Source organism: Molossus molossus, unplaced genomic scaffold (genome assembly GCF_014108415.1).
Source record: "Molossus molossus isolate mMolMol1 unplaced genomic scaffold, mMolMol1.p scaffold_m16_p_26, whole genome shotgun sequence".
In the NCBI taxonomy this organism is placed as follows: domain Eukaryota; kingdom Metazoa; phylum Chordata; class Mammalia; order Chiroptera; family Molossidae; genus Molossus; species Molossus molossus.
The window spans coordinates 3,029,433-3,053,641 of NW_023425362.1; the positions used below are offsets into that span (position 1 = coordinate 3,029,433).

A 24,209-nucleotide genomic window follows, 5' to 3' on the forward strand; every position below is an offset into this window, starting at 1 on the left:
GCACCGGCCGCCGCAGACACAAAGCCGGCAGCGTCTGCATTCTGGCAGGCAGGCCGGACGACGAAGACCAAGGCCCAGATGGCGGAGGGTCCTCCACAGCCCTGGGAGGTGGGCCTGCCCCTGACCATGGCAACAGGGCTAGAGGGAGCCGCCTGTCTGGCCCTGTGGCCTCCCAGGAGGCTTCCATCGGCCAAGTGGGCCGGCAGTCTGCATCGCGGGCTGGCTCTGGGGCAGCGCAGGGCGTGAGGGGAGGGGGCAGCGGATTCTTGGAACGGCAGGCCCCACCGAGGCCACCAGGCAACTGTGACAGAAACTGGCAGGCTGGGCCCTTTTCACCTGCTGTACCCCTGAGCTCTGCTGATATCACACACTGCCCTGTCCCGCGCTGTGCTGCCCTGTCCCGCCCCATGCTGCCCTGTCCTGCCCCGTGCTGCCCTGTCCTGCCCCGTGATGCCCTGTCCCGCCCCGTGCTGCCCTGTCCCGCCCCGTGCTGCCCTGTCCCGCCCCGTGATGCCCTGTCCCCCCCCCCCGTGCTGCCCTGTCCCCCCCCGTGCTGCCCTGTCCCCCCCCGTGCTGCCCTGTCCTGCCCCGTGCTGCGCTGTCCCCGCACTTGGCCCCCACTTCAGATACCCAGAGATGGCTGGCTCCTTGCAAAGGAAGCGTCACTCAACTTATGTGCGGAAGGTGTCCTGCTTCCAGCCTCCTGGGGTGAGCCCTGGGCCCCCCACTGCAGAAAGAGGCAGGCAGGGGTCACGGTGGACCCGCTGGGCTCGCGCAAATGAGCAGGAACTGCCTGCCCGCTCCTTGCTCCTCCAGAGGCCACGGGGTGTGCGTGTGTGTGCACAGTGCATGTGACACGTGTGTGCGCCCCGGGTGGCACCTCGGGGGGTGAAGAGTCCTGACTTTCAAGATTGCAAACACAGCACTGACCTGAGGGTGGCCGGCATCCAGGCATCAGTCGCCAACGAAGCGAGGCGGCCGGGAAGCAGGGGCGCCACCTGGAAGGGGAGAGACGCTGGGTAAGTCCCAGGAAGGAGCCCCCAGCGGGCGTGTGCGCACACGTCCCGCGCCCGTGCCTGTCGGGTCAGCCCACCCTGCTCTAAGAACCCGTGAGGCCGGCACAGCCAGGATCCATGAGGCTGCCCTCGGACGAGCCTGGGCATCGAGGTGCTTCCAGGGCACGCCAGAGGGCCCTGACAGAACCTCAGGTCTGGAATGCACCAGGCCAGGCCTCTGGCGGCCTCGCGCAGCACAGCCGGGACCCTGGCCCACTGATGTGTGCACAGACCCAGGACCTTAGCGGCTCAGACCCGAGGCCCCACCCAGCCACCTCTAGCACTGCCCTCACGGGCCAGGCCACCTCCCCAAGGCTGTGAGACTGACCGAAGCCACAAGAGGCCTGGGCACCTGGGCACTGAGTCCCTCCTGCCCACAAGCGCCCAGCTGCACAGGCAGGACAGGCTCTGCCCCAAACCCCTTCTCTGTCACTCAGACCCAGCACCATCAACCCGAGATAACAGACGGAGGGAACTGGACCTGGCCCAGGGAGAAGCTGGGAGCGTGCCCGATAGGACACACCTGGGCAGTTTTCTGTCTGTCAGTGAATGACAAACCTGTTCCTTCTTGGGCGCCTACTGTGTGTGAAGACTGTGCTCTCCGCCCCCGGGACCGCTGATAGATGGGGCCACATTCCCCTCCTGCTGGGCCACCCACCTCTTGGGTTACCTCCCGGCCCAGGCCCAGGGCAAGGACCACCTCACCTCGCGTGCAGTTCTGGAACCTCTTCCAAAGGCCATGGGGGGTCCCACTTCCTTCGGGGTACTCTGGGATGAGCCATATCCTGCAAGACACAAGTGACTGAGGAGTCAGCTCAGCGAGCCTGGTGGTACATAGCCCCGGAAAGGGGAGGGGCCCCGTGCAGCCCCGCCCCCAGGCTCACTGACCCCTCCCACCCCGCGTGGCCACAGGCTCCGCAGTGCCCAGAGCTCAGGGACTCACTTGGAGGCAGAAAACTGTACAAAAAGCCTCATCTGACTGCCCGCTCGCACCCATTCCCGGGCTTGCGCACCCCAAACCCAACCCCAACCACTGGCCCCTTGCAGCCCAGCCGTGCAAATCGCTGGTGTCCGCAGAGGAAGGGCTGACAGGGTTTGGGGTGCCTGCTCTCGGCAGAGGGAGGCCGCCCCTTCACAATGCCTGCACCCTCTCGCTCAGCTCTGTCAAGGCTCCGACTGTCCCTGGGGCTGGAATGTCGTCCTGCCCAGGACAAACGATGGCACTGCCGCCTCCCCCGCGGCTGGGGTTCTGTGGCTGTGTGCCCCTCCGCCCCGCAGGGTGGCCAGGAAGCACCTCCCACTCACTCTGGGAACCACACCCACAATCTGGGGCCCGGGAGGTGCAGTTCTTTGGGTCTTTCTTACACAAGCCAGCGAGGGGACACCCCAGGACCAACGGCACGAGGACCCGTTGGGCTCAGGCCTGCATCCAGGCACAGCAAGGGCTCACTGACAACACGAGGCAAATCCAGACCGGGTCCGACCCGCCACGGCAGGCGTTCCGCTGGGCTTGGTCAGAATCTCGGGTGGGGTGAGGAATCCGGCCCAGTCCTCTCTTGAACTTCTGCCCAGACCAAGCACGAGCGACCAGGAGGAGGGCGGAGGCCGGCACCACGTCCCCAGGTGTTGGTCCCTTCCATCCCCCCTTCAAGCCCTCCTCCCCGAGACTCTGCCCACCCAGCCTCCCAGTCATTCCAGGCATCTGGCTCCCACAGACCCCACAGGCAAGAACACAGCTGTCCCCGTCCACTCCAGGTCCCTTCACCTAGCACAAGGGTCAGCTCCCTTGGGCAGGGTGGCGGAGAGCTGTGGGAGCCACCGGGCTGGGAGGCGCCCTGTCCCCACCGTCACCTCACAGCCCCCTCCTCCCTCTCTCTGGCCCACGCTCGGACCCGTAAGGCCCTCAGAGGCTGGAGGGGGCTGCTGGTGGCTTCCCAGGGATGTGCTCAGACCCCAGGCCTGACACAGGGCATGTGCAGCAGGATCCCTGAGGACGGAGCCAGGAGCCTGGGAGCCCAAGGCCCTGAGTCACACCGCTCTGGGTTCTAATCCTCCCTCCCCGATCACTTGCCGCCTGCCGCCTCTCTAAGCCTGGAGCAGCTCACTGTCCTGATTGTAGGAGGGGAACACCCCAAGAAGGGACCGCCCTGAGCCCTCGCCTGGATGTCAGGACAGCCTCCTTGCCTCTCCCACCAGCAGGATGGGCACACACACCCCCGGCCCACCTGCCTGAGGCCCACGAGAGGCCCCTGCCCGCTGGTCGGTTAAGGGGTCCCACCTGTGGCGCCTGGGCTGGGAACACTCCAATGCCCTCACCTGGGCTGGCCCACACGCTGTGGAGGGCAAGGGGTGGCCAGGGCCCCTGCCTATCCCAGGGTCCCTCAGGGGCACCAGGACCCCGAAGTTCCAGAAGCGGGTCCGGGGTGGCTGGACCTGCTCGCTCACGCTCACAGCACCCCTACGCTCCAGACATTGCTGTGTCCGTGTGCAGGGAGACCCAGGGCTGCCGGGCTCCCCTCTCTGCTCTGCTCCGTGTGACCCTGGACAAACCCGTCACCTCTCAGGGACAGCAAGCCACCTCCTTAGATTCACGCACAAGATTCGGGACGGGCCCGCTCCGTGCCCGGTAGGCTCTGTGGACAGCAGCGCCCGCTGCGAAGACCCCGGGGCGCTGCGAGGACCGCTGGGAACGCTCTGGGCCCTGGTGCCTGGAGAAATTCCTCCCCAGCCTCCAGTCTTACCACTGACCAGCTCGCCTGGGCCTGGGGCCAGGGCGGACACGGCCGAGGGCGGGCGGTGCGACAGGACAGCCCCCCGCGGGAGCTCCAACCCCAGAGGGCTCAGCCCCGACTTGCCCACACTTGTCTTTGACATTAAACCCGGCCCCTCCCCAAGGTCATGGCATGTAGGAAAAACACCCTTCCCGCCACCGCCTGGTGCTGCCGAGCCCCCCCCCCCCCCCGCAGGCCCTCCACGTGCGTGGAGAAATGCCACTGAAGCCCTGCAGCCCGGCCCTGGGTCATGCCACGCCAGACACCCAAGCCTCCGAGGGACCGAGGCCGGGAGGGGTCAGGAGTCGGCCAGCGGGCTTGTGGGCAGCCACAGCCCCAGCCTGCGCCTGCCAGACACACACCAGGTGAGTCCCACCTTGGCTGCAGCACCTGGGCCAACAAGGCTCCAGCAGGGACCTGAGGCCCCGACAGACATCACAGCAGCCAGTGTGGTCAGGGCACAGGGAGCGCGTGTCCCCGAGGACATGGCATCTAGGGACAGAGCTCCAGGCCTGGGGAGGGGCCAGGAACGCAGAGCCAGACAGGTCCCAGCACCTTCGGGCTGTGTGGCCTCAGGAACCGGGCGTCGGAGCCCCAGTCTGATGGCTTAAAAAGGAGCCATTAACACATACTGCACGGAGCCGCCATCAGCCCGGACGCGGATGTGCGGCTCCCGCGGCTCGGCCGCCAGCACCGCGCCTCACACCGACTCTCCTCCGGGAAAGCCGGCCACCGCCAGGCGCGCCGCACGCCCCCAAAGTGTCCGTCTCTGAACCAGCGAAACAACGGGCCCCGAGCTAGCTCGACAACAAAACTTTTCTTTCCACTCGCCACCTCCAGACACCGTGCACGTGGAGTCAGGACGGCCGCGCCCGCCGCGCCTCTGCACCCCAGGGCGCTGTGCTCCTTCGAAACGGCCGCTTGCAGCACCCTGACCGTGGCCGCCTGCACCCTTGTACATAGCCGTCTTTCGGGGAGAAGGGCAGTGATCGTCTGGGTGGGGCAGCCTCCTCCTGAGCACGTGGCTGATTCTGTCATTTACGTGATGTTCCCCCCACTGCTGAAGAAACGCCCTCGTGAACCCAGACTGTGGGAGACAGAGAGGAGGGGGCGGCAAACACCTGTAACCGTCCGAAGGCTCACGCACCCCAGGAACCGCGCCCGCCTGTCCTGGAGCCCCCACCCCACGGCAGGAACCCCCGTGTGCCACTGGGTTACTGGGTCACAACTACTTACCCCCAGCAGAAGGGCTGGCGGCTCCGTTCCTCTGTTTGGGGGAACACCTCGATCTTTATGTACATCTTTCCCCCTTCTCCCCGGGGGACCCCCCAGAAGCAGGGCTTCCGCTCAAAGCCCAGCAGTGTGTTCACATCCCGAGGCAGCCACTCAAGCCTGGCCCTCAGAACCCTCCAGAAATCCCCAAAGGTCAGAGGCCGAGGTCAGCGAGATGTGGCACAGGCGGGGAAACTGAGGCTCAGAGCGAAGACTAGCCCCAGATCTTGCAGCAGGTCAACGAGAGCTGGACCCCGCCCGCCGGCCCAGACCCGCCTCCGCCAGACAAGACGGAGGCCCTCGGACACGGGGCGGGAACCGCCCACACCCTTGCTCATCACAGGCCCACGAAGGCAGATGATGGGCAGGGAGTGTGCTGAGTCCCGCAGGGCTGGGCGGGGGAGAGAGCCTGAGGTCTGTGGGGCCTCCCACGAGCTGGGACCGGAGGCAAGACCACATGGAACACGTGTGACTTGGAAACACCTGACTTAAATGAACAGAATGGGCCACTACCCACCCGTGACCCGATGGGCCAGCAGATGCCCGTCCACACCCAGCGCCCCAAGAGGGCAAGGGTGCTCTCCTGGCGGGACTCCGAGAAGCAGCGTGGCGGCCCCGGCCGGGGTTACCCCACAGATGGCCGGCGGCCCCGGCCGGGCCTGTGCACTGGGCACCTTCCACTGCCCGGGACAGGGTGTGGTCTCAGATGAGTCCTAACAGGGACTGTCCTGGTGGGGGCGGGAAAACGGCTGCTCCTCCCGGTGACACGGAGAACTTGGCGGCGAACTTGGCGGCTGGACCGAGGCACCGGCCCAACCCGGCCCCCTTCTCCCGTTTCAGTCGCTGGATTCCGTTCCGCTCATTCATGAACTGCTCCCCCAAGAGCCCGCCCCGTGCCAGGCTGGTGACGTCGGCAGTTACCTGTGTGAAGCGGTCTCCCTGCTCGGGGCCAGGGGCATGCGGGGTAGAGGCAGGTGAAGGCAGGGAGGGGGCAGGGCGGCCTGCGGGGGGCCTGGAGGGTCACAGGAGGGGAGAGATGTTGGGGACACGCTAAAGGGCAGCAGCAGGGCGGGACGTGGGCCTGGTCTGGGTGGGGACTACCTCAGCCGCCCCGCAGCGGGTCTCCGGGACGCCGGGGCTGAGACGGGAGGGCCGGTGAGGAGACAGCCCGAGGAGCCTGCCCACCGCCATAAATCACCGCGCCAGGCGGCAGAATCATCTGGGCACTTAAGCTCCTCGCTCTTCTCCCCCCCCCACCCCCACCCCCGGGGAAATTGCCTTCATTTCCTACATTATCCCCATCACCCCGCACGTCTCAATCAACCTGGCCGCTCGGCCAGCGTCGCTGCGGGGGGCCGACGGCGGAGAGGTCTCGGCTGCCCCGTGTGAGGGTCCTGCACTCTGCCCAGGACAGAGCTGCAACGCCCTGTCACCCCGCCTTCGAGCTGCAGCGACAAGGTCCCCAGGGCCCGTCACCCACTCTTCCAGCCCTGGCAAACTGAGGGGGCCTGGAGCGAGGCGGCAGCCTGAAGCCACCAAGAGCCCCCTCCTGGGAAGCTGAGGGGGAGGAACTGGGTCCCTCAGCCCAGCCGAGGAGGAGGGACCACCACCATGCCGGCTCCCCCGGCCCTCCTGCAGCTAGAACCAGGGACCCTGAGAAACGCCTGTCTGTCCTCACTGCCGCTGGGCTGGCTGGGTGACTCAGATGCACCGGGTCTGTGGCAATCTGTGGGGTGCGGCCTTGCGCAGTGAGGGTGCTGGGGTGGCACAGCTCCGCCACCACCACCTACCATCTATCCAGCCCTGACCCCACTCCCCTCCACTTCCCACATGCACCCCAGAGTTCCGGTCCCCACTTTACAGATGAGAATACTGAGGCCCAGAAGGGAAGCGACCTGCCCAAGCCACCCTGGGAATCAGCTGGGCCGGGGCCTGCTTCCCGGGGCGGAGCAGCGGCTCTCCCTCAAGCTGGGCCTCATTTTCGGCCCCCCTCTCGGCGCTCCGGAACCTCCCGGCGGTCTTCCAGAGCCCCGTGCATTCCACGTGCGTACGCTTCATGACTCCGCTCACACGTCCGCAGCCAGGCCGCGGGCACCCCACAGATGCCAAGCAGTGCCCGGCGGGACAGCTGCCCTCAGCCGAGCCGTGGCCTCACCACAACCCTCTCCGGTCAGTCGGGACTCCTCCCTCACACACCCCCCTCCCTGGAAACACGGGCGGGTGCGGCCGCTTGGCTTTCTCCGTCTCCCCCTCCCCCCCCCTTTCCAGCGCCACTGCAAGGACCTGGAGCAACAGTTCAACCCTCCCATTTTACAGATGATGAACTGAGGCCCAGAGAGAGGAAGGGGTTCGTTCCATGCCTCCCAGACTCACCGGCCCAGAGGTATGGAAGCCCGGGGCCCGCCTCTGGCCCAGGACTCGACTCTCAGCAGTTGCTGGTGGGCAAGAAAGGGCGGGTCTGAGCCCGGAGCCAGCCCACACCCAGAGAAGTCACAGCCCTTGGGCACCTGGGCACCAAGGCATGTCAGCCAGGCGGGTGCACCCTGACCGCTGGGCCCCCGGCACGGAAGGGGGTGCCTAGGGAAGGCGGGAACAAACCCGCGGGGCAGCCTCGGACTTCGGGGGCAGGGCTCCCGGAGAGCAGGCTGGCTCCGTGGAAGCCAGGCAGGGCCCACGGCGGCTGGGAGGCAGGGCCCTGGCAAGGGTGGCGGGAAGGGCGGTGCTGCGCCTGCCCAGGACCTGGCAGGCCCAGGGCTGGTGCAGGAACGAGCCTGCAGGCCCAGGTCCACCACCGCCAGGACGTTCCCAGGTTCCAGCGCCTCGGGCGGGCACAGGGTGCTCAGGCTGCATGTCTGCCGCCCACGTGCTAGGCCCAGCCCCCACCCGGCACCATCTTGGCCCAGGCCACGAGGAGGCCGCCATGTTTGCAGAGGGAGGTGCCCCCACCCCCCGCCCGCAAGCACAGGGCAGAGCGACGGTCCCGGCTCTGGCCCTCCAGCTTGTGGGGCGAGATTTTTATCCACACGGTCTGCTCGGTCCAGCCTGCAGTCTCCTGGTGTTCCCCAGCCAGGCCTGGCCAGGGCAGGCTCCCGACCTGGAGAATCCGGAGTCTGAGCGACTCCGACACAAAGGAACACGTGGGCTCAGGGACGTGAGCGCCGCAGTGGGGTCCCACAGGTGACCGGCACGGAGGTGGCACCGGGCACCTTCTTTCTGCCCTCATAGGAGGGAACCCCTGACGCTGGACCCCAGCCTCGAACCCGACATCTGCAGGCACCAGGCCTCAGGATGGCGCCTGCACGGGGTCCAGAGAGGCAGAACCAGAGAAAAACCCTGGGCTGGTCCTCCACACCACAGGCTACCAAATGGTCTTGCCTGCTCTGGCTTTCCTCAGCGTCTCCCAAGATCACGCTCAGCAAGCAGGTGAACGGCAGACTCCACAGAGCCTCCGAGATCACCCGCACGACCCTCACCACCCCTCGGTCACAGGAGCGCTGAGAATGAGGTCAGCCCCACGACGTCCCCCTCCTCCCCACCCTGTGGCCTCACTGTGCGCTGTCCATGGTCCGCTGGCACTCAGAGCCACGAAGGCCTGGAGCCCTCACCCTGGCGGGGCACCTGGGGCTTCGTCAGCTCGGCCAGCAGGCCCTGGATCGTGGAGACGCCCCAAACTTGCACAACACGGGCGCTGAGAAGGGAAGGATGGAGGGAAACCCTGGCCCTCCCTTGGGGCAGAAGCCAGGCCAGAGCACAGCTTCCCTCCTCGTGCTGGGCGTCTGCGGAGAACCCGCGGGGTCTGTTCCCACCCGGCCCGGGAGAGTGGGGGCCTGCAGCCAGAGACCTGGGTTAGCTCTGTGACCCTGGGGACATTCCTCAGCCTCCCTGGGCCTGTTTCCCACCCAGAACATTGCCACCCTCCCCCCCAATCCCACATGGCCGTCCCGGCACCAGAACAGCACCGCCATGCGCCGGCCCTGACTGGATGTTGAAATGAAATGGAATTGGGGCAGATTCCACTTAAAAATGGATGTTTAAAAAAAAAAGTAGCTCAAATTTCCTGGCCCTGGCCTTTAGTAGGTCAACAAGGTCCGCTCCCCACAACCCAAAGGACCAGAGTCCTGTTTGCAACATCAGGCACGTGCTGAGCCTCCCTTCGAGAAGCCGTGTGGCTCCAACCCGCTCTCCTGGGCCAAGCAGGTACCCCCACTGGCCCTGCCCCAGCTGGTCTCACTCACCCCTCCCCGGGCAGCTGGGCCCCCACCGTGACGGCCACACCCTTCCCATGATATGGGCCGTGGCGGCCCGGCCAGGAGTGCCCCGTGGAGGCTGCTTCCACAAGGGACCTGTAGCGCTGGGCCGGAGGGCTGGGGACCCCCGCGGTCGGCTGTCTGAGCACGAGTCCATCCGAGGGCAGAGCTCACCTGCGGTGCCGGAGCACCCAGGCCCGAGGCCCGAGGCCCTTGCGGCCCACCCATCAGGCGCCGAGAGCTTCCACAGGTGTTGACGTTGGCCGACTTACTCTCTGTGCACACCTGGGCCCGGCTGGTGGGCAGGGGCCGCTCGCCTGGACCTCACACGCGGAGCTCGGGTGGTGCCCCTCGTCCCAGCAAGTCGAGAGTGGCCGCACCGCCAAAAGGCTCGGGCGGGTGGTAAGGGTGGGAAGGGCGGGAACTCAACTCCCGCCTCCAGGAGCCCTCCACCCACCCCGGCCGGAAGTTCGGGCACACCCATTGCAGGAATCTTGGGGCAGGGCTGGGCTCCCAGGAAACTGGGCCAGAGGTTCTTGAGCACAAGTTGTAGAGCTGACCCCACCCCCAAGCCTCGTGGGGGTTTGCAGGCCCTGCCCCCACCTTTCCTCCAGACCCCGCACTCAGAGGCCAGAGTCCCAAAGACCAGAGCCGATACCCTTCTCCAGGGCCCCCCCCAACTGTCCGGTCAAGAGCGGCCCTGGCCCCTAGCTCAGTGGCAGGCATCATCACACTTAGTGCCCACGGGCACCCTGTGGGCAGGACTGATCCCTCCCTTCACAGACCGGGTTCGAGGCTGGGATGGGAAGGTAGCTCACCTAGGAGCCGAGGCCTCCGGCCTCTTCCTCAGAGGCCACAGTGAGAAGAACCCACCGGACTCCCTTGCCCGAGGCCAACACATCGCCCCATTTTAACTGGAGAGAGATCACTCTTACGGGGGCCTCCGTCTGAGGTCTGGGACCAGGCCGTCTCCGGGCCCTGCAGCCCCGCTGGCCAGCCTCTCCCGGGCCGAGGCGCACAGCAGACCTGCCCACCCAGGGCCGCGGGCCGCTCCTCCAGGCCGCCGGCCCGGATCCTGCCCCACCGCCATTTCCTCTCGGCCTGGAGGCTCCTTCCAGTCTGCAAATGGCCGGCGCCCGGAGCCGCCCTGCCCGGGAGCCAGAGCCATGCCTGGCCGGAGCCCAGAGTGCAGCCGGTGGGCACGGCCCTTCCTTCCCTGCCCAGGAGCCCGGCCCGGGGACACGGTGCCTCCACCGCAGCGCCGGGAGTACAGGACACCTGCGGATGTGCACACGTGTTCCACACACACGCGCGGCGCAGAGCACGCCGTCCCCATGTGCCACATGTGGACACCCGTGTGCGCACTCAGTGAACGCAGAGCAAACATGGGCTCTGGGGGACGGCAGGCCCGGGTTCGAACCCCTTCCCAGCCCTCAGTAGCTGGTTGATCCAGGGAACTCACTTGGCCTCTGAGCTCAGGGCCTCCCTGGGCGAATGGCGATGGAGACAGGCCCCTCTTCCAGGCATTTCTGAGGGGCTCTGTATGAACCAGCTACGTCCTTCACGTGCGTCACCGTGAGCCAGGGACACGTACTGCCCATTGTACAGATGGGAAAGCAGAGGCACAAGAGACGAAACACAGCCAGGAAGGAGAGACGCCGCTGGAATCCCGGCCTCGGGGCCCTGCTCAGCCCTGCTTTCCCGAGAGGACGGGGATCACACCTCCCCACCCTCACTGCTAGACCCCATCACTCGGAGGCCAACCCCGGAAGGCGGGGCTGCCTCCTTGGGCCTCCTCTCGGAGCGTCCCCAGCCCGGGGCCACGGTCACAGCGCTGGCAGTAAGTACACTTCAGATGCTGAGACAGGAGTCCACGGGCTAAACGACCAACATCGGAAAGGAGGAAACGGGTAAAAATTAAAAAAAAATAGATAAATCCGGGAAATCAGTTCCCCAATGGGCGCTGGCAAGTCTCATCAACTTTCCACTTCTCCTTTCGCTCCCCAACATCTCCACCAATAGGCACGTTCCTTACAACAGGCCACAGCCCAACGCCGTGTCATTCTGCCCGCAGGGTGTAACACGGGGATGGACGTGCCTCCTTGCTTGGCAGACACTGCGTTCCCCAGGAAAGCAGCCTCGGGGGCTGGGGGCTGGGAAAGGGACCCAGAATTTAGAAAGGCAGACGCTAACACGTCAACGTAAAGGGGGGGGACCCTCAGAACCTACGACACCCTAACATGAGCAAATTCGCAAAATAAACAGTTATCATCATTTGCAAATTATCGTGGCAGTAAAAGTACTCGCCCCTTGCGTGGTGATAGGGACCCATAAATGCTGCCTTTTATCTGGGCAAGATAATTTTTTTAAAGTTTATGGCTCCTGTCTGTAGTTTACCTGTTGAATTTTTTGTTTGTTTGCTTCGTTTGGATTTAAAAGTACATTGAGACCAGGCAAAATACGTTATCAGCTGACTTTTCATAAGTCCTGAAGTAGTTTTATATGTAAAACACTCAGATTCAATGTCTGTCCTACAGAGACGACAACCGTGTTACAATCAAACGCCCAAGCAAACGCCCAAGCCTCACAGATGTTGCATTTAAGTCTTCTGTTCCGTGGTTCATGCTCCAAAACAAGATCAACATGGGTCATGAATTCAAACATTTAAGGTCCTTCGGCTGAGATCATGCGGAGTCTCAAAAGGCAAAGACTAAAATTTAAATTAAATCTTAATGAAGGAGACTGCGTCCCCCTACGGAATTTTTCAGGGAACGAGAAGATCAGTTAATAGGGCTGTTTCTAGGCGCAGATGTAACTTGTTTATTTTAACCTCGGTTCTCCGAAGTCGCCGACTCCACGGTGGAAGTGTGCTGTGTTCCAACACAGCCCCGGCGGCTGTAACGACAGACCAGCCCGTCTGTGCCGCGACAATGTGTCATTTCAGTCTATAGTGGAATTTATCTAGAACCGAGGATGTGAAAACTCTTATGCGTGGTACTTTCTTTAAAAAAAAAAAAAAATCCTGCTGAGAAGTATGAGGTTGCCATGGACAATGCTGATCTTTTGCCTGATTTTTTTTTTAATTCTATGGAATTTTACCCAAGTTAAAAACTAAGACAATAATCGATCACATATAGACCATCCAGCTATACAAGTTACACCCTGGAAAGGGTGTTATCCATATACATTAAAACCATTCGATGAACATAATCTCGGTGGAAAATACTAATTTAGAAGGAAAATACTCACTTATGGAAATTAACTGATTTTAGGCTACTTCCCCCACCTTGTCCAAAAAGAAGATGAGTTAAAAATACTCAGGAAATTCGACTATCTATCACTCCAGAATTTAGGATTAAAAGTCTATTTCACCTACGTTAATCGTACCAAAAAATAAAAAAGATGAGAAGTGGACAGCTATTAAAAGCATAAGTTCCTTAAAAAAGGATTACCCACCCCCTAAAGCTTCACTCTCCACTCTTGGCACTTTTGCCTTTAAAATTTATTACACTCTGTTTTTTGTCTTTTTTTTTTTTTTTCCTATTCCTTTTATTTTGTCCCAGCGTTTTATTTGGTGCTTGTTAAATATTTGGGTGGAAGGAGATTGCAGCAGCAAGTGTGGCTGTCATAATCATGGGAATGTTTTAATTATCTCTGCTCTATACGCCTGTCTCCAGCCCCGGGTCCTCCAGCATCAACTGCTGTCTGATCTCAGAACAAAAGCAGCCGCCGATATTCCTCGTGTGGGCCGAGCTCACTTCTAATATCTGGTGGGGTCTGCTCCGGCCCCAACGCCTCCGAATTAAACAAACAAAGATGTGGGTGCACGAGAAATCTTCCTCTTAGTTGCAACCTATAACTTTCTGAGCCCGATGTTCCATTTTCCATAAATCAGGACCCTGGCGACCCTGAAACCCGGGGAGCCAGTCTGCATCTGCAGGCGACGCTTTTGTCCGCCTGCCCGAGGGCGGAGGTGAGCGCGGAGCTGAACTTTGCAAAGCCAACCTTTTAAGGGAAAAGGTTCAGCCGTTCTGCAGGGTCAGGGACCAACAGAGAAACTCAGGCAGCCTCAGAGTCCAGCGCTCGGACAAGCAGCAGCATGGCCCCTGGGACACAAAGGTCTTCAAGGGGCTCCCCAACCCCCGTTGGCCACAGTTCAGACCCTGCATAGTCCTATGTCTCGGCCACAGCTCTTCAGGGGGGAACCAGGACGGGATCGGGCCACGCAGGGCTCCCTGGGTCTGCCCGGGGGACAAGTCCACGTGTGCCCCACACGCGGTCCGGTGAGCAGGGCGGTTATGAGCCCCGCACAGCACCGTCAGCACTTAAATCAGTGCTTAAAAAACAACCTCACAGATATTTCCCACACTGAGCTGAGAGTCAAAAACAGCTCTTTCTTTTTCTTCTTTCAAAAAAAAAAACAACACAAAATAAAACGAAAGGGGAAAAGAACTGGCCCCCGACACCACGGACATGGCAGCGTTCAAGGTGCCGGACAAAATAAAAGGCCTCTGTTCCTCAGGCGGCGCCCAGCCTCCGTGTGCCAGCCTGGCCCTGCCTGCCGGCTTCGCTGGGAGGGGCGTGGGCACGTCTGGTGTTTTTCCCTTTGCCCCTCCTGACGCTGCTAAAAATCAAAATAATAGTAGTCACGATAATGAGACACACGGACACCACGGACGTGGAAGAGCCGGCTGTGCCTATTAATACCTCCTGAAACGTTCGCTCAAATAACTGAACACGTCGCTGCCGGGAAATAACAAACGTTCGTTTGAACGGTGATCTCTAAAGCCCGTGGCTGTGGGTCTGAAAAACACCCGGGCGCGGCTCCCGCAGGCGGCCCGCAGTTTTCCGAAGGGCTGCCTCCCAGCGCTGGGCGGGGGCGGGGTGGGGGCTCCGAAATAGATTTTGAATTTCGGGTAACCAATTAGAGGAAGGAAACGTAACAGACACTGAACACAAGATGGCAGAGCGCTCGGCTCGTCTCCGGCAGAAGGGAAGGGAAAAGGTGACTTACCCAAGGGCCGGAGGACGAGGAGCCATCTCAGAAGCAAGGAAGTAGAACGGAGCTCCCCTGCCCGCTGGAAACAGCGGCGGCGACAGAGCGCAGGTCCCGCTGGCCAGCAGGCTGTCCCCGGGTGCCAGCCCCTGTTCAGCAGGCCCTTGGGCATCCTGGTCTCTGGCCACCGTCGTCTCTCCGTCCCTGGGCCCTGGCCTGCCTGGCCTGGGCCTTGGCCACCCCAGCACCCGGGGCAGGGCTGCCAGGAGCCAAGTGGCGTTGGGGGAGGCCCGGCTGGCAGCCCAGAGGATGAGGAAAATGCTACTTTTGTCTCCTGCTCTCATCTGGCACTGGCTGCGGGGAGGGGGGGCCAGAGGCGGCCGCTGCGCTCGGCCCCGCCCACCGGGAATTTTGAAAGATGCTCATGGGTGCCTGCGGGATGGCAGACGTGGCAGAGGCGGGTGGGCCGGACCCCCAAACCCAGCTCGAGGCAGTGGGGGGCTGGCCCAGGAGGAGCGGGAGGAGGAAGCAGGAGCGTCTGGCCACTCAGCGGCCACCAGGAGGACGCCGGGGGCCCGGCCCGGCCCGGCCCAGCCCTCCCCGTGGCCAGGCCTTGCGGCCCCGGCGCCATGTTAGGGCGGCCGAACGGGCCCGGCTGCTCCGGGAATAGAGACCGCATTGTTCCCACGCTCGGCCCTGCAAGGAGCAGGGGGCTGACGGCCGGGGTGCTCCCGCGTGCGCCCCAGCCCCACCCCGCAGCCCTGGGCCTCCGAGGGAGCTGACCAGTGCTCCGGAGGCTGTGCCGTGGCCGCGAGTTCGGTTCCCGCCTTGAGCTGACTGGCCACCTGACCCTGTGCAAGCCACACCGCCGCTCTTGCCTCAGTTTCCCCCTCTGTGTCCAGACCAGGGAGAAGGGCTCCAACCACCAGGGCTGCTGACGACAGAGTGAAAAATACACAGAGACCCGAGCCCGCACCCGACGCTCCACCGGCGCTCCGTAGACGGTCACCACCCCGAAAGGGGCCAGAAGGTGGCCAGGCAGCCGTCCCGGAGCCAGACAGTCCCCACAGCCTCTCAGTCGCAAATCCTTCATTTTCATCAAGACCAAAACCAGCCGGCACAACGGGGGAAGGTGACCGCCCTGTGCTCTGGCCCCCGGGGCAGTGAACCTGAGTTTTAATGTGGGCACTGTTGTTGGGGGGTTGGTCAGCTTTCCCGGCCCTTTGTTTCAGGCACCTCAACTGCATCCTCATGGCCAACCTGCGTGCCAACGTCTCTCCTGTGCCCCTGATGTGGCCGGGAGCCGAGGTGACGACCACCGGGCTGGCTCCGCGTAGGGCAAGCCACAAGCTGCCGGTGTGGGCCCTGGGCAGGCAGGCCCGCTCTGTGCCCGGGGGAGGGGATGCTATGGACTGACCACAGCTGTGCCTCCCTCCCGGCCCTTCCTGTCGGTGAAACCGGGAGGGAGGGCGGGCGGGCCGGGACAGCCCAGGCCGCCAGAAGAATGTTTTAATACTGCTTCATGCCCGCTCAGGGCCCGTCGTGCCCAGAGTCAATGGTGGGGAGCGAGCGAGGAGGACAAGCCCAGGAGGAGCCCCTGGGTCCTCGCTCTGGCCGCACGCACACAGCCACGTGACCAGCTCGCCAGCTGAAGCCAGAGACAAAGCAGGTAGGGTTCCAATGCCACGCGCCCAGCCAGGAACGCCGGGAATTCCATCCGCAAGGGCTTGGCACGGCTGCCAACAGCCTGGCCCCCAGGAGGAGAGGGTCCCCACGCTCCACAGGGGAAGGCACGGAAAAACGGGTGGCCATTTTGGGGCCGGCCCTGACGGGCGAGGAGGCAGACCCTGGTTTCCAGCCGCAGGAGGAGCCGGGCACCCGCACCCGGACACACACACATGACCACGGCCAGAAGTGGCCGCTGCTGTGCCCAGCTGGCGGCCCGTGGGATAATGGCCTCCACCCCAAGGCCTGCAGGCCGGCGTGGGGCTCAGGACACAGCCGGGCCTGAATCAGGTCCCTCTCGGATGGGACTGCGTGCCGACAGCTTGGGCAGCGTCTCCACGGTGTGGGGACAGAATCCCCATCGACAAGCCCTTCTCCTCCTGGCAGGGCAGGGCGGGCTCCAGGGATGGCATGCACGGACCCTGACACGTTCAGGACACATGTGTCCTCCTGCAGGCCCAAATCTGCATGTCCGGTGCTGGCCTGGAGCCCAGGCCAGCCGGGGCGACAGGATGTGCCATCTACGTGCAATTCAATGCAGCTCCTCTGACCGTTAAAAACACATAAAGACGGCAACCCAGGCACCGTCATTTTATTATAATTTAAAATGTAATTATAAAAAGGCTGATTTGAATGTAAATATCACCCTGACACACATGAAAGGCAAACCGAGACTTAAAGAGCCCCGAATCAGCAGGTACACAGCGCAGCGCCACGTCTTCCTGCTTCTGAAATCCCAGCACTGCGGAGGGAGGTTCACAGAAACCCAGCCCGGCGTGAGAAGCCCACAGCACCAGGACAACGTTCCTGTGCTAACCGTAAGGGGAAAAGCTATTACTTCTTTTAAAAAAAAAAACAATGGCCTTTTCACTGGGGACATCCCAGGCACCCGTTTTCTGACCGCAACTACGTCTCGGTTGACGATAAGAACCGTTGCCTCTGTGGGTCCCATCTCTGCTCAGAAAATCCGTCCACCGACTCAACGGTGGGCCCGGAGGCCTGCTGCTCCGTCAGCCATCCACGTGGGTTTCTGAGCTGTCCCGAAAGGCAAGGCTCCTGAATCCCCAGACAGGTTTCCGACCAAAATTTCACGACTGTACAGAATTTCACTTTTGAGCTTCCCTCCTCCCCCGAAAAAAGAGGCAAATCAAAGCTTGTGTTTCCGGGTCCCTCTGCCCCGTGTCATGAGATTTCAGGCTTTTCCATTTCCACTTTGCCAAGGGCTACCCCTGGCCTGGGAGGCTGCTGTGCCACCCCCGCAAGAAACAGTTCTCTTTATAGTATTTGGGGGCAGGGGGGCAGGTCAAGGCAGAAGGTGAGACAGACCACAGCTTAGAGGTTCCATCCAGGGGTTTGTTTTGTTTTGTTTTTTTCCCCAAACGATGCAACAGCAGTTTTACAAAACAAAACCTCATTTTTGAAGCCAGATATTATCATTGGCCAACAAAATCATTTAGGCAAAGAAATCTTGGCAGGGAGGTGACTCCCCATTCCCATCCCATCAGGGACACTCCGTGCTCCTGTCCTCCACCCCCCTCACAGGGACATACAGACTGAGGACCCCTCCGCTGGCAGGGGTCTGGGCTGACTGTCCACTGTGGCCTTCCCAACATTCCCCCTACCAAGTCTAGGAGGACACCCCCCCCACCATGCTCTTATTAAAAGCCCCATCTGGATCAATTCCTGCCAGAGTCCCTAACGTGAGCCTGGGATCCCAGCCCCCTCCCAGGGTGCCTTCCTGGCTGCACTGAGGCTGTGCATTTAGCAGGAACCGGACCGAGGCTTCAGCACCCTCCCCAGCGGCCAGGCCAGGAACGGGGAGGTGGCCGGTGGGAAGGCCTCGGAGGGAAGTTCTGTTCATGCAATTAATGCAGAAAACGTCCATCCGGCACGAACTCTGGGCCAGGTTCGTCGGGGGTTACAAACAGCCTCTCCGGCAGGGCAGCGTGTTTGAGGGCCTGTGTGTGACTTCACGGAGTCAGACTAGCCTCTCCCGTAGCCTGCAGACCACTCCAAGTTCGCCAGAGAACAGGATTGGGGAAGGACTGAAGAACACCAGAGAATCACAAATATTGTCCAGAATCGCTCTCGATGGTCTCCCCCCGCCCCCGCCCCGAAACCTGGGGACCACCCTTTCTCTTCCAGTTCGGTTTTTCTCACTTCGAGTCTGCAACACCCCTCCCCCCACTTGCCCCCCCCCACACACACACACACAGCAGACAAAGGCCGGCAGGGCCTGGCCAGAAGGAGGCCCCATCCAGGCCACGACCTGAACCCTGGCTACCTTGCCGGTGCTTGCAAACGGGCCCCTGCGGCCTTTCAAAAGGAAAAAAAAAAACCACAGAAGAAAACAAAATAAACTTGTGAAAGTTTAAACTCCGTTCAACAAAGAAAGCCAGACGTTCCCACCGAAACTTCCCAAGGACCACGGGTCCGGGGACCTTCTTTCTTCCTTTTCTATAAATCTCCGTCCCTGACTGAGTTCACAGGGCCTGCGACACCCAGACACTCCAGCTCACTGTCCCAGCCAACGGGACCCTGGTCGGCCCCGAAAATAAATATTTCACATAAAAGGTCCATTGTCTTCGCTCAGAGACAATTGTTGCTTTTTCTTCCTCTTTGGCCCCATAACATCAGAAAGCATGGCTGGCGCCTTTTAGGGTTCTTTCTTGTTCCAACAAGACGTTCTGAGGGAGGCGAGCTTGCTGGGTCTTCCTGAAGGGTCGGCTGAGAGAAAATCCTCCCGAAACGGGCGTTTTGGGGCACATCCGTGCGGATCGGGCCAAACGCAATGAGCTCGACCCAGGAGGGAGACCTTCCACCCCATCCCACCACCCTGCCAGCAAGCACCGGGGAGCTCCTCAAAGGAAGGGGCACCTCTTCCGTGAGCACACCCTAGGACCCCAGGGCGCTTGGGCCCATCCAACGTGCCCAGTGACTCTCGGCCAAGCCCCCGTGCCGAGGAAAACGCGGACTTGGCCCGCTCCTGCCGGTCTCCCTTGCAAACATCACCAAGGTTCGCTTCACTACCACCTGTGGGGTGAGGCGTGCATTTCTGGGTGCCCTTCCTAGTGAAACCAAAACTGGGCTCTCTGTTTCTCACCAACTCAAAAATATAATAATAACTAGCAATAAAAACGGTGATTACCATTTACAACAATAACAATTACAGCAGTGGCAGCCATTTATGGCCTCCCTGCCACGTGCCAGGTCCCGTGCTTTGTGGAGCAAATGTCCCCCCAACCTTCCCAACAACCCTCTGAGATCAGTATTATCATTCCTGCTCTCAAGCTCAGGGCCCAGGCCCAGGGAGGCGACGTGACTTGTCCAGGGTCACACGCGGAGCCGGGGGCCAGGTTGGAGCTGCCTGAATGTGAGCTAGGACACCCCCACTTAACAGGGTTTCTGCAAGAGAATTCTCCCTTTTCCCTGAACATGCGAATCTACCCAACAAGCCCAACCACAACCAAGCATGGTGCTTTCCTGACGTTTTCCCGCCCGGCCTTGGAGGGCCTCGCGACCTTCCAGAACACTGTCCCTCAGCGGGGACACAGGCTGGTGCCTCACGTGGGGTTTCCTTGGACACTGGAAAGCACCCCCTAGGCGGCTGCCTGCCAGGGTGGGCAAAGCCCTCCAGCCCCTCGGCTTGGCACCATGGGTGGCCTCCGAGTCAGACCTGGTTCAGGCCAGGACGGAGCAGGTCCCAAGGCCCTTCTGAGGATGGGAGCAAGTGAGCCAGGTTCACAGAGTTGGCCCTGGTCAGGTGCGAGCCACACAGACCCAAAAGCAACCCCGCTGCAAAGCTCCCTGCTGTTTCGACTGAGCAAAGCAAATGCTGTCTGTACCTTGAGCCCAGCCCTCGGGGGAGGCCTCATGACCACACACGGCCCGTGTGAGCAGCCAGCCCCCACCAGCACCCTGGAGACCCCTCACCCAGGATCTAGACTGCAAGTGGCCAAAGGCTGGGCACGGCCAGACCCCAGGGCAGGCAAGGAGCCGCCCTGGTTTAAAACGAAAAGAATACCAGGGCCATCCTCCCAGCAGCCCACCCCAGTCTATGAGAACCTGTGCCCCTGCCTAGCACAGTCTATTAAATCCAGAAGTGATTAAAAAAAAAAAAAAGACAGGCACTAGTTTCGTTTTCAGAACCTCGTCTTTTGTGTGTGTGTCATCAAAAATAAAATTCTGCTTGGATAGGAGATCGCAACACGGCAAGAAGCCCCTGGTGGGACCCGAGTCTCTGCTGGAACAGAGCTGGTCCTAAGGAAAAAGGACAAAGGCAGGGCCTGCAGGGCAGCCCCACTGTTTCCTGGAGACTCAACTTGGCCACATTTCACATGCCAGGGGCACACTAAGGCCTGAGATGGGCCTCTGGGGCTTTGACAAATAGCAAACCCCCCAAAGTGGCCCTGGGGCGCATCCTTGGGTCCTCAGGCCTGTCCCTGTTCCTCGTGTCTGGGCCGCAGGACCGTGGAGAAGGAGCAACGGGTGCCCCCTCTTCTGGGATCTGTGTTCACCCTGGGGGTTGCCCAGGAGCCCCGGCAGGATGCCCCACCGTTCCCACCCAGCAGGCAATGTTACAGGTCACCTGTGGACCCGGAGAAAAGGTCTCCCACATTTTGCAGGGGAGGCACTTGGGCTTCCTGGAATTACCAACCTCACCTCGCCAAGGAGAGCTCCCACCTGGAGCGCACGCCTTCGGCAGCTGCACCCCCATGTCTGAGGTCACTCCCAAATGTCCCACTCCAGGTTTCGTGTCTGCTAACTGCCTCCCAGACAGTCATAAATAAAAATTCAAGAAGAGGGGTGGGGGATGGGAAGCGGGGTAATGGCCTAGCAAAGCAGCCCGCCAGGTTAGCCTGCAGTTCTGAAGCAAACTTACAGCCTCCGGGCCAGGGTGGGCCAGGCCTCCCTGAAATGCTCGCCTTCCTCTGGATTCCTCCCGCGAGCTGGAGAGCCAGGCAGCCTGGGAGGGAGGCACGAGGCAGGCCTGGGCTACTCAGGCCTCTGTCCACGTTCCCGGAAACGGGCCTCCAAGTGCCAGCTCACAGCTCTAGAGTATTATGGAAACAGGCTGACCCCCCCCCCCCCCAGTACACTGTGGTCAAAGCACCCAGCAAGGTTATCCAAACCACATCATAAGCTGGGGGTGATGGAGGGGAAATCGCACCTGTGATGTGACCATAATAAAAAGCAGGCCTAATCCCCACAGGTACGGGTTTCATTTTCACAGGGAAGGCACTCACAAGTACAAACATGCATTTTAAAATCCCAAACAGCGAGAACCGACGAACTGAAATAAAATGAGGGCAGTGCTGGCCTGCAGAGACTGCCCTGGCTCCTGAAACCCAACTTTAAAGAAATTCATTTCAGCATTACCTTAAAACCCCGTAATTACAGCAAATGTGCATTCCTTCACCCCTTTCTTGCTCCCCACAAAGTGGCCAGAGCCAGGGCCAGGCCTGTGTGTGAGCCACCTATAAAGAGGGATTTATTACGCAAAGTTATGAGTTGTTTTTCATTTTATGCCACCATAAACAACAGCTTCCACGCAAGGGCCTTTCACTTACCCGGCCACTGCTGCCAAGACTCGACCAGGGGCCCCCTAAATCAGCTCTCCATAAATGCAGGGCCAGCAGAAAAAAAAAAACAAGAAGCTGGGCTGGTTTAGGGAGTGAATAAAAAAATTTTCAAGAAAGAACTGTGGCTTCCAAGTAACCCTTCCAAACACATCTACCCTTTAAAAAGATGGGTCCTCTTCCCCTTCTGTTCTGTTGAAGATGCCTGCTAACGCTATTTGATGTGTTCAGCAACATCCTCTCTGGCAAACGGCCCGCACACCTGAGATCAGAAGCTGTATTTCACAAGGAATTCCAAGTTCCCGAATGTTCAAGCCGGCCGCGGAGTTCTTGCAAGCTGCTGAGACTTCAGATTCAAAAGCAAACCCTCGCGTACCCCTCGTCTGTGGAAGGCCTGCCCTACAGAAGGGCTCTTCTTAGAAATCTCTCCATTAATATTTAAATAGTCACTAAGTAGCAAAAGCGAGAAATACACTTACCGTCCTCAGGAGTCGCCTTGAACCCAACGGTGACCCGTGGCGTGCAAGTCGGCAACCGTGCCCTTGCAGGAGACCGCGCCGGACGCAGCCGGCGCTGCGCTGCCGTGCCCACCGCCGCACAGGCCCTTGGCCATCGGTCTGAGTCCTGGGCTCCAAACGCTTCCCGTCCTCGTGCGCCGCGCCAAAACGGCAGGGGAGCAGAGCGGTGCCCTCTCCCGAAACTCTTCTCTGGGCAGGTCGGCTCTGGGACGGCGCAGGCGAAGCGCGCAGCCAGGCCCCACTTCTCCAGTCCGGCACCGCGCCGCTGACTGCGCGGCTGCTCTTCTCCCGGCTCCAGCTTCCCTACTCGGAAACACCGACCCTCGCCGAAGAGTGGCCCGCCGGACCCATCTCCGCGCTCCGCGACCTGCGCCGCGAGGGACCTTTGTCCTGAACGAAAACGAAAGCGCGCCGGGCCGGGGGCGCCCACGCCCTGCGCTGAGGTCCCGGCCCGCACGCCTCGCGACTTTCTCCAAGTTCACGTGCATCCCCCGGCGGGCGGACACCGAGGGCCCGAACTTACAGCGCCGGGCCATCGGGCGCGCTGCGGCTTTCGGGCGGGCTGGGGGAGGCCGGGTGGCGCGGGCCCGAGGCACAATGGGCGCCGCCGGGCGGGCGCGGGGACAGCGCGGGCCTGGCCTCCGCGCGGCCGCTCGTCTGGCGCGGCCCGGGCGCCGAATGCGGCGGCGGCGGCTTGGCACAGACGCGCCGCGCGCCCGGTGCATGCTAATGGCCGGCGGCCGCGCCATGAATTATTCAGCAGCGGCGCGGAGAGAGCGAGCGCGGCGCGGAGGGCGGCCCGGCCCGCGCGTCCCCCGCGGCTGCGAAGCCGCCGCGGCGACTTCCCAAACTTTCCCCGGTCGGCACCGAGGATGCGGCCCCCGCTGCTCCTCCGTCCCCGCCTGAGTGCGCCGGCCGCGCTTCCCCCGTTGCCGCCTATTTTATGTCTTTTGTCTCGGAGTTGGCACCTGTCCCAGAGAGCGCGTTTCCCTGCCCACCCCTTCGCCGCCGGATCGGGGCGGGGGAGGGGGTACGGGGGACCCAGAGAGGAGGGGGCGGAGGGTGGGGGCAGCAGGGCGCCTACGGGCCACGCAGCCCCGGGAGATCGCCCGGGGGCGACGGCCATGCCCGCGAGCCCGGGCGCCCCTGTTCCGCGGGGAGGTCAGAGCTTCGGCTGTGCCCGGAATACCAACGAGGCCTCCCGGGGCCCCCGGCCATGCCCATTGCAGGCGAGGACAGGGCGCGGCCCCTCCCCGACTCCCCCCTCCGCCGCGCACCCTCCTCCAGGGGCCCGCGCGCGCGGGCGGGGCCGGCGGCGCGAGCAGCGGATTCGCCGCTCGGCCCCGCGCCTCGCCCCGCAGCCCCGCGTGCGCGCCCCCGCGGGCACGCCGCCACGGGCGCTCCCCACCCGCGCGCGCCCGCGGCCCCGCCCGCCTGCACGCGCTAGGCAGAGGGGTACCGCGCTGCGGGAACCCAGCCGTTTTTTGCTTCGCTCCCCGGAGCCCGCGTACCCAAGGGGGGGCGGCAAGAGCGAGCCCCGGCCCGCCCCAGCTGCCCTGGCACCGAGGCGGCTGCCGGAGCGCGCTCAGCGGCTGTGCTCCGAGGCCCCGGCTGCCATGATTGCGGGCAGCGGGGTGCGCGCGCGCGCTCTCGGGCCCAGCTTGGGGACCCCAGGCCGACCGACGGTCCCCGGCCTTACCGCAGCCCTGTGCGTGCCGCGGACAAGAGCCAGGGTCGCCGGGCTGGGCCTGGCGGTGGCCAATGTGCGCAGTGGAGCTCTAGACGCCAGGCTCCAGCACAGAGTTTGGGGTCGTCGGTGGCAACGGGTTCCCCCGGGGCAAGGCGCGTGTCAGGGCGACCCCGCAGGGGCGTTCTGAACACCGCGGGCCCGGCGAAGCGAGGGCCGCGGCGCCCAGTGGTGCACGGGATCTGATGAAGTGGAGGGGAGCAGTGCCCTGTGCCCAGAGATGGAGAGGTGTGCAAGGTGCCTTGCGGGGGGGGGGGGTTCCTCACGGTGCCCAGGGAGGCGTGGGATGGGCGGGGGCA

The 24,209-nt window shown here is 62.3% G+C and overlaps 1 long non-coding RNA gene across 1 annotated transcript; it reads right to left on the bottom strand.

Moving 5' to 3' along the window:
- Positions 1-619: 619 nt before the first annotated feature.
- LOC118641136 lies at positions 620-22,180 on the bottom strand. The gene is made up of 3 exons (XR_004961558.1): positions 22,125-22,180; positions 1,761-1,840; positions 620-998 (listed from the first exon to the last, which is right to left on the bottom strand). It is a non-coding gene; the product is annotated as an uncharacterized LOC118641136 (long non-coding RNA).
- Positions 22,181-24,209: the final 2,029 nt, after the last annotated feature.